Here is a 9,489-nt window from a genome sequence, read left to right as displayed (position 1 = left end):
GTGTCTGTAAGGTGAACACCTTAACCATTATGCCAGCCCCCTCCCCCGCTGTGAGGTTCCTGGACTTTGTTAATTCAAATGCCCTGGAAAAGTTTGTCCGCACCACCACAAGGGGCTCAAATGTTCTGGACCTAATGCTCACCAACATGAACATAATGAGGCACTGTACTACCCCCTGTGTGTTGCCCTCCCTGGTAAGGTCAGACCATAAATCTGTCTCGTTTGAAGTAACGATCAAACCTGACTTCCCCACAGGATTAAAAAAACTGAAAAATGTCTCCAAAGCAAACTATTGCCTAGAAAGCGATGGCATAAAAAGTTTCAAAGCCCTTTCCAACATAGACAACAGAGTCTTCTATGCAGAGGAATACACATTTGTCCTATATAGCCACTTAAACAAATGCTTTGACTCGGCTGTACCTAACAGGAACAAAACCAGGTTTTCTTGAAAAAAACAACCCAGGTAGACTGTAGGTATAAATAGGTTATACAACAAAAGAAAGAAACTGATATCTAAGAACAGGAGGGAACTAATTCAACAGAGGAAGAAAACCCTCCACAGCTTGAACAAGCAAATAAGATATCATGTTAAGGCTAGCTATGAGTCTAAATTAGCATCCCTAGCTAAAGACAATCATAAGACATTCTTTAGCTTTGTCAAAAACCTAAGAGGGAATGCCCAGATGTGTGGCAAACTTATAGTGAACAGTACCACTCACACTGACCCTGAGAAAATTGAGAACCTGCTAGCTGACAGATTTGGCAATAACCATACCCCCGTCCCTACCTGACATACCTCAAATCATTCCTGACACCAGTCCTCTACCGAGTATCTGCAAAGAACAGGTTTATTTTTTATTTATTTTATTTAACATTTGTTTACCGGGAAAGTCCAAATTGAAATGAGACAATTTTCAGTGGAGGCCTGGGGAGAAATGCTCCAAACACATGTTTGTAACTTGGGAGGAAACTGGAGCACCTGGATGAAACCCGCACAAATGCAGGTAGGACATGCAGACTTCAAACAAAAGGCACCCCATCTGGGAATCGAACCACATAACCTCTTGTTGTGAGTCAACAACGCAACCACTGAGCCATCCATACAAGTACTCTCTGAGGCCAGAAACACAGCCTGTATGGGGTAAGATAACATCCCAGGCCACTTACTAAACAATCTAAAACAAGGTCTAGCAGAACCACTTGGCACTCTCTTTAACCATAGTCTGATAACTGGCTTTGTCCTGGAAGAGCAGAGAACAGCAACAAAAACTTCCTTGCATGAAGGGGGTCCATCAATCAACCCTGGGAACTATCGGCCCATAAGCCTAACCAGCCTTAACTGCTAGGCCATGGAAAGAATCATCATGCATCTCATCTATAAGGACATAGACGACCTTCAAACCCTTGACCCAACCCAGTTTGGCTTCATCAAGGGTAGATCTTGCTTATTACACCTGGTGGACTTCTTTGAGAATGTCATGAAAGCCCTGGATAAGGGCAAAGCAGTACATACCACCTATCTTGATTTAGCCAAGGCTTTTGACATAATCCCCCATTCAGGTATCATACAGAAACTCTCCCAACTGGGGGTCCAAATGAAGAGATGATAAGTCAGCAAGCATAGGAGATTAGTATGTGCTGAAATTTAATTCATCCTCAAGTCTTGGTGAGTACCTTCACAAGGTGGACCCTGTGTTTCACAAAATATCACCAAGACGACACTGATATATAGACTGTATTTTATATAGCATACATCATGGACAGAAGAAGGTTAAAATAAAAAAAGACAGCTGGTTGCACAAGACCCAGGAGAAAAAAGTACCCAATCCTGGTAGGTGCACTGGTGGTAGGACTGGAAAAAGTGACAGTTTAGAATCCTCAAAATACAAAAAAATATTCCTACAATGGGGCTGGGCCAGGCCCAGGGGGAGGATGGCCTCCCTGTTGTAGAAGTTAGAAGCAGTTCACAAAAATCACAAAAACTGATAGGCCAAAGAATAGCCATAAAGACAATAGAGTGGACTATTGAGGATAAGAAAGAAATTATGTATTATTACTATTATGTAAAAAGCCCAGAATATCCAGGCACAATATTTAAAAAAAGATTAAGAGAGAAATTACAGGAAAGAAAAATACTTCCACAAGAAAAAGAAGCATCTGAGGAAGTGGTCACTTACATTATTGTCATCTCAACTTATGCGAGCACAAACGCAATAATAGGTTCATAGGTTAGTACTAGACTAACTGCCCCTGTGGGTCATTTTAAGCCTAACCAATTACCCCATGTGAGAATTGAACCCTGCACTTTGTGTCTGTAAGGTAAACACCTTAACCATTATGCCAGCCCCCTCCTCTGCTGTGAGGTTCCTGGACTTTGTTAATTCAAATGCCCTGGAAAAGTTTGTCCACACCACCACAAGGGGCTCAAATGTTCTGGACCTAATGCTCTCCAACATGAACATAATGAGGCACTGTACTACCCCCTGTGTGTTGCCCTCCCTGGTAAGGTCAGACCATAAATCTGTCTCATTTGAAGTAACGATCAAACCTGACTCCCCCACAGGATTAAAAAAACTGAAAAATGTCTCCAAAACAAACTATTGCCTAGAAAGCGATGGCATAAAAAGTTTCAAAGCCCTTTCCATGAAAGAAAAACTGTCAGAAGCCTCAAATAAAAATGTGTGTTCATTAATACAACAGATTCATGAAAACATTGTATAGACTGAGAAACTTTGATCTGTTTGGGAAAAGAAGCATCTGAGGAAGTGCGAAAATATAAACAACAAAACCTAGAGATTTTTGAAAAGTAAAAAAAGAAATATGGACATGGGAAAGAAAGAGAGATTTGATCTGGTGCAATATTTATGCAAAGTTGAAAGCCAAATTAATCAATACAAAAAAGGCAGCCCCAAAGATATTCAAAGAGAAATACAGGCAAAGGCATCCAGATATGGAAAATTTCACAACAAAAAAAATAATATCTCAAAGAGGAAATGTAGAAAAAAAGATTGGTAAAGTAGAAGTTAAAAAAATAGAAGATGAAGTTATGTAATGCCTGCGAAGTGAAGTATTTGATGTAGAAGGTCTAACACAGGTTACATCGCAACATGATGGAATAAGTCCCCAAAGAAAGAAGACACAGGAAGATCAAGAGACATTTGTAGAAGAAATGTGGACATGGGAAAGAAAAAGAGATTTAATATGGTATAATATTTATGCAAAGGAGAAAGCAAAATGAATCAATACAAAAAGAGCAGCACCAAAGGTATTTGAACGGAAATACAGGCAAAGGAATCCAGACATGGAAAACTTTACAATACAAATACTAAAAAGACAAAGAGGAAAAGTAGAAAAGAAGATCAGTAATGGAGAAGTTAAAGAAATAGGAACTGAGGTTATGGAGTACCTGCGTAGTGAAGGATTCAGTGTAGAAAACCTAACTCAGAAAGCACCACAGCAGGAAAGAAAAATAGACATCCAAATTAAGGAGAAACCAGTGGAATGGGAAGCAAGTGGGCACTTGTCATATGAAGATATTTTGGAGCCATCTACAGGAAACCAGTATAAATGTTCACATGAAGCTGGACGGCATGGGAAGGAACAGGAAACTCTAGCAACTCTGACACAGTCACTGTTGAGGAGCGATAGACCAGTGAGTTCCCCTATGACAGAGCAATGGATGAAACAGGATGAAATTGAAGAGACTGTGCCACAGGAAGATGCTACAGAACTCTCTATAGAATGCTTGCAGGAAATGGAGAACAAAAAATGTGCCCTTAGTTTAGTAGAAGAAAATGAGCTAAAAGAAGAGTTGCTAGATTTAATAGAGAGAGAGAGAGAGAGAGAGATAGATAGATAGATAGATAGATAGATAGATAGATAGATAGATAGATAGATAGATAGATTAAACTCAATGAAACAAATGCACTACAGAAGGTCAATAAAACCCAAAAAGTGAAATTCTGATAAAAAAATGAATTGGAATACAGTAATTAGGACTGTCCATAGAGATCCATGCAATATAACATAAGTAAACAGGATATATTACTGTGCAGCTAAATTAATAACAGAACCAGTTCTACCATACGTACATAGGGTAGTAAGGGAAAGGAAGGGGAGAAATTAAATGCCATCATGGAAGTATCATATAATGAAAACTATAACACAATTAAGAAAAGAAGTGTCACTGTTAGAAGAGTATAGAAGAGGGAACAGATCAACAAAAATACTCAGAAAAATAGACGTGATAAAAGCAATGCATAGTTTTATAACGGATCTGGATCTATCTTGCACTATTGCAAATAATAAACTAAAAATCTCGGCACAGGCAGAAAAACTTAGAAAATAATAAATATAAAGGAAAAGTGGAAAATAAGCAATTTATTGATGACCCTAAAAAGTTCTATATAGAATAGGAAAATAAGGTAAAAGGAATTGAAAGACCACCCCAAAAAATAGAAATAGATCCTGTGGAACATAACAAAGATGGTAACTGGATAGAAGAAGAAAAAGAAAGAAAGTTCAAAGGTACGGGATATGAAATGGATGAAGTAACGGCCAGACAGATTGAAATAAAGTTAAGAAAAGCCTCCAACTGGAAAACCCCAGGCCCAGATGCAGTACCTAACTTCTGGCTAAAAGTATTAACATCTTTGAACAAAGATTTAGCCATGAGTAAGAAGTATTTATATGCGCACCCCGAACAAACACCAACCCAGTTAACTACAGGAAAAACAATGCTCCTACTTAAAAGTGAACCTGCAAGTTATCTTAAAAATTACAGACAAATAACTTGCCTTCCGATGACATATAAACTATACGTTGGAATTGATGCAGACAGAGTTTATAGTCATTTAGAAGAAAATTCAATTATGGCAATAGAACAAAAGGATAATAAAAGAAAGTCATATGAAACAAAGGATCATCTGTTGCTAAAGTCATAATGGAAAACTGTAAAAGGGGGAAGAATTGAAGTATGGCATGGACTGACTATAAAAAGCATTTGATAGTATCCCACATTCATGGATAAAAGAGTGCTTAAAAATATATAAGATACACTCTGCACTGATCAATTATATTACAGTGACCATGAAACAGTGGCAGACCACTTTGCAATTAAGCCATGATAAAGGGCAAATTGTTATTCCAGTGATAAATAATTAAAGGAGGATATTATAGCAATAACCCACGCCTGGGTGTGGGTAATGCTAAATTTACCCACGGTTGGCGTGGTTTGGTCCCGAGGGCGAAGCCCGAGGAACCAAACAAAGCCAACCGTGGGTAAATTTAGCATTACCCACACCCAGAAGTGGGTTATTGCTATTATACCATGACATTATTTAAGAAAAGAAACTATTACTTTTCTTAAATAATGGCATAGTATAATGCCTGTTTACTGCCCTTCCGCAGATGTCTGGCATCCGGCAGTTCTGATGTACTGCGCCTGCGCAGTACATCAGAGCTTGAGCAAAAAGCGGAGAAAGCAAGATCTCCGTTGCTTTTTAGTGTTAGCTATGTTAAATGAGTTTAACATAGCGAGACAGTTTTAAAATAAGCAACGGACATCTCCATTGCTTATTTTAAAACTGTCTCGCTATGTTAAACTCATTTAACATAGTGAAACACTAAAAAGCAACGGAGATCTTGCTTTCTCCGTTGCTTTTAAACACTGCCTCACTATGTTAAATGGGTTTAACATAGCGAGACAGCTTTAAAATAAGCAACGGAGATCTCCGTTGCTTATTTTAAAGCTGTCTCGCTATGTTAAACCCATTTGACATAGCGAGACAGTGTTTTAAAAAACCGAGTTATACTAATGGAAAAAAGTCCGGGCGACCGGACCTTTTTCCATTAGTATAACTCGATTTACAACGGGCACGCTGGCCAATCAGCATGCACGTTTTGGGGGGATCATGGTATAATCCAGGGTAACTCCCTGTCATGCTGCTATTCTCTTTTGCACTTAACCCTTTAAGCTGTCTACTTAACAGATTAGGCCATGGCTATAATTTGGCTTCTAGAAAACTACTAAGTGTAAAGACCTCTCATCTTCTTTTTGTAGATGATTTAAACTGTATATCTCATCAGATAAGGAACTGAAAGCACAAATGAAAAAAGTCAAAACTTTTTCAGATGATATAGGAATGTCATTTGGTCTTGACAGATGTGCAAATGCAACCTTTAAAGCATGAAAACTGCAGCACCAAGAACATTTCACTTTGGGACAAGAATGTGCTATAACAAAACTTGAGCAAGAGGGAATGTATAAATACTTGGGAATTGATAAAGGATCAACAATAAAACAGGAACACATGTGAATAAAACTTAGTAAGGAATATTTTAGAAGACTTAAACTAATTCTGAAAACTGGGTTGACATCTAGGAACAAAATTTAAGCTATAAACCAATTTGATCTTCCTGTCCTAACGTACAGTTTTGGAGTGATTGACTGGCCCCAAAATGTGTTGGATAGATTAGACAGGAAAACAAGAAGGATGCTTCATGCTCACCAAACAATTTATAAAAATCAGTGCATACCAATATTATATATTCCCTGTTCCAAAGGAGGTATGGGCCTCCTTGAAATTGATTATATGTATAAATCTGCAATCGTGTGACTGCACACATATCTGCTGACCTCACAAGACCCAAATGTAGAGAAAGTTTTGAAACATGAGAAAAATAAATCTAAGATGACTTCCTGCTTAGTCTAGCAGAAGCATATCGGTGTCAACCAGGAATGGAAATCAAATCAGAAGTAGATAAAAATTAGGCAGCAAATGAATGTACCAAAAAACAAATGAATAGAATGCAAAGGATCAGATGAGAAGGCAAGAAATGTGGCAAATGAATAAATAAAGTTGCAAGTATAGAAAACTTCTGGAAGAACCTCATGTTGATCAGGATTTAATGCAGAAATTGTTGAGGAGCTGCGATTTCAAACCAAAAGCTGAAAGGTTAACATTGGCGGCACAAGACAGTGGGCTACATACATGTCGGTTTACAAAATCAATTGAAAATGTTGACGAAACCGACAAATGTAGATTTTGTAAAACACAATTGGAAACAGTCTCATGCCTTGTTGTTAGTTGTGACATACAAATGGCAGAAGGACTGTATACAGAAAGGCATAAAAATGTGTCAAAACTATTGCACTGGGGATTGTGCAAACATTATAATACTGAAGTAGCTGAAAAGCACTGGAAACATGAGCCACAAAGCATCATAGAAAATGATGAAGTCTATATCACATGGGATCACCCATTACCAACAGTTCAAAAGACAGATGAGAGAAAACCAGATATAGTGGTCCATGAAAAGAAGACAAAAGTAGCACTGATCATTGAAATCGCTACACCCAGTGACTACAGTGTCTTGTGTGCAGAGAGACACAAAGTTATAAAATACCAAGATTTGCAGGCAGAAATGAGAGCAATGTGGAAGTTGCAATGGCAACGGGCATGGCCGGCCTTAGGCATAGGCGAACTAGGCAACCGCCTAGGGCGCTGTATATGTTAGCCTCCTAAAGGGTGCAATTTCCATTTATTTATTTTAATTAACTTACTTTTCTTATTATGCATGCGGACCCATAATATGAACAGTAAATTAATTAAAATAAATACGTAAACAATAGGGCACCAGAATCATAGTGTGAGGGGGAAGAGCAAGAGTCCTCCCACTTCTATACCTGCAGGCTGACCAGAAGGAAAAAAAAAAAATTTCATTCCATGGTAGTGAAGTCTTCTCCTTTAATGAGGAACGTACATGCGTCGCGTACACGCCGACATGGATGTAAAGATGTTCCAAGTTGCACGTGGAAATTAACTAAGGCTGGAGACTTGAACAGCTGTAATGGCCGGTCGGAAGGTGGCTGGTTTGGTACGTTAGACTGTAAATGTTAAATCAGAAGTGGTGAAAAACAGAGAAGTACAGGTAAATACGTTTCGTGTACTGATATGTGTTAGTGTTATTTCGGGATTCAGGTCATTGTTTTGGCTTTGGCCATGGTACCATTTAAAGGCTGGAAAAGTAGTCTGGATTTTTTTTTTTTTTTGTTTGTTTGTTTTTATTTGAAGCTTTATGATTGGGGCCGCTTGTGGTTCCCTCGGCTTAATAAGGAAACATTTAGTGTCGTGAATATAATCTGACAGTCTCATGCACAGCATGAAGTGTTAAGGGACTGTTTTGTGAAAGCCTCCATTAGGAGTGTAGTCAGAAACTTCTACTTTGAGCTACAAAAGTGCACTGTGTCCAACTCCTGCCTCCATCAGTCTCCCTTGCCCATCATTTTCCTCTGATTCTCCGCCCCTCTCATATATTACAATAAAATATTCATTTATATATGCAGCAGTGTCTCCTTTACGCAAGTTGCTTACAACACAGGACATTAATACTTTAGTTTGAGTAAACCTGCACTGTTTGAGGGATGTGCAGAAGAAAAGAGGGACTTGCTTGCATGGCAACACACTTGTAAACCATATTTTTCACGTACCTCTCAACTATCTTTGATTTTTACCTATACTTTAGCTTTGCCTCTCTTAATCCCACCTAAAACTGGTGACTTTTGGAGAAAAGGTAGTGACTGAATTACAATTAATGGCAGTAGTTAAGAGTTATAGACTTTTTTTTTTTTTTTTTTACTTCAGAAATTGTATATCAGTTCACAGTCTCTATTCGGTCAGTCACTGTCTTGGTAGTATTAGTATTTTCGTAATCTCCCTGATCACTTCAGGATATATCTCTAATTGGTTGAGAGCTATGATTCCTCATATCCATTCATTGTCTCTTGGATGTTTTACCTTGTCATTGCTCCGCAATGATACACCTTGGGTCAGAAAGTGTTTATCTTAACTGAATGTGAGTTGGACTCTGTGTTTTGTTTTCACTCACTTCCCAGTTAGAGTTAATAAAGGAAATGCAACAAAACTGGTAGGCTAGAGCAATAATGGCTTCCAACCAGTGCAGTCCAGGAGGTTACAAAAAGGCATAATTTGACAAAGACTTTGACCAGATTAGAGTGCGTGCATGCGGTATATCTATAATTTGAGATTCCCTTATGATTGTCAATAATGATCAACTTGCTGCCACCTTAGTGAAGATAAACTTTATGCTAGTGACTTAATTGCTTTTTCATAGTCTGTCAAGAAATTGTATGTTACAGCAACATTATTTATAGAAATGTTTTATGTTACTTGTGAGGCAAACTGTTATTTTATTTTTTGGTAATGGGGTCCTCTAGACTTGTTCCTTGAGAATCAGGCAGAAGATGATGGGGTGCTACCCCAACTTATAATGGCCTTACAGAACGTAAATATTGCATATAATGCTGACACATCTGTCATATACAGATACTGTATTCATAATGTGCAGTGCACATGGTCCTGTATACTTCACAATTACCATCTCCCCCACCATTTTACTTAAAGGTGATATTGTGTGCATCGTATCGAGAGGATGGCATCTGAGTCTTGCAGTGTACTGATGGTGTTT

Source organism: Protopterus annectens, chromosome 14.part0, assembly GCF_019279795.1.
Source record: "Protopterus annectens isolate FY-2018-M chromosome 14.part0, PAN1.0, whole genome shotgun sequence".
NCBI lineage: Eukaryota > Metazoa > Chordata > Ceratodontiformes > Protopteridae > Protopterus > Protopterus annectens.
The sequence above is the reverse complement of the archived record's forward strand: the minus strand, read 5'-3'. Positions refer to the sequence as shown.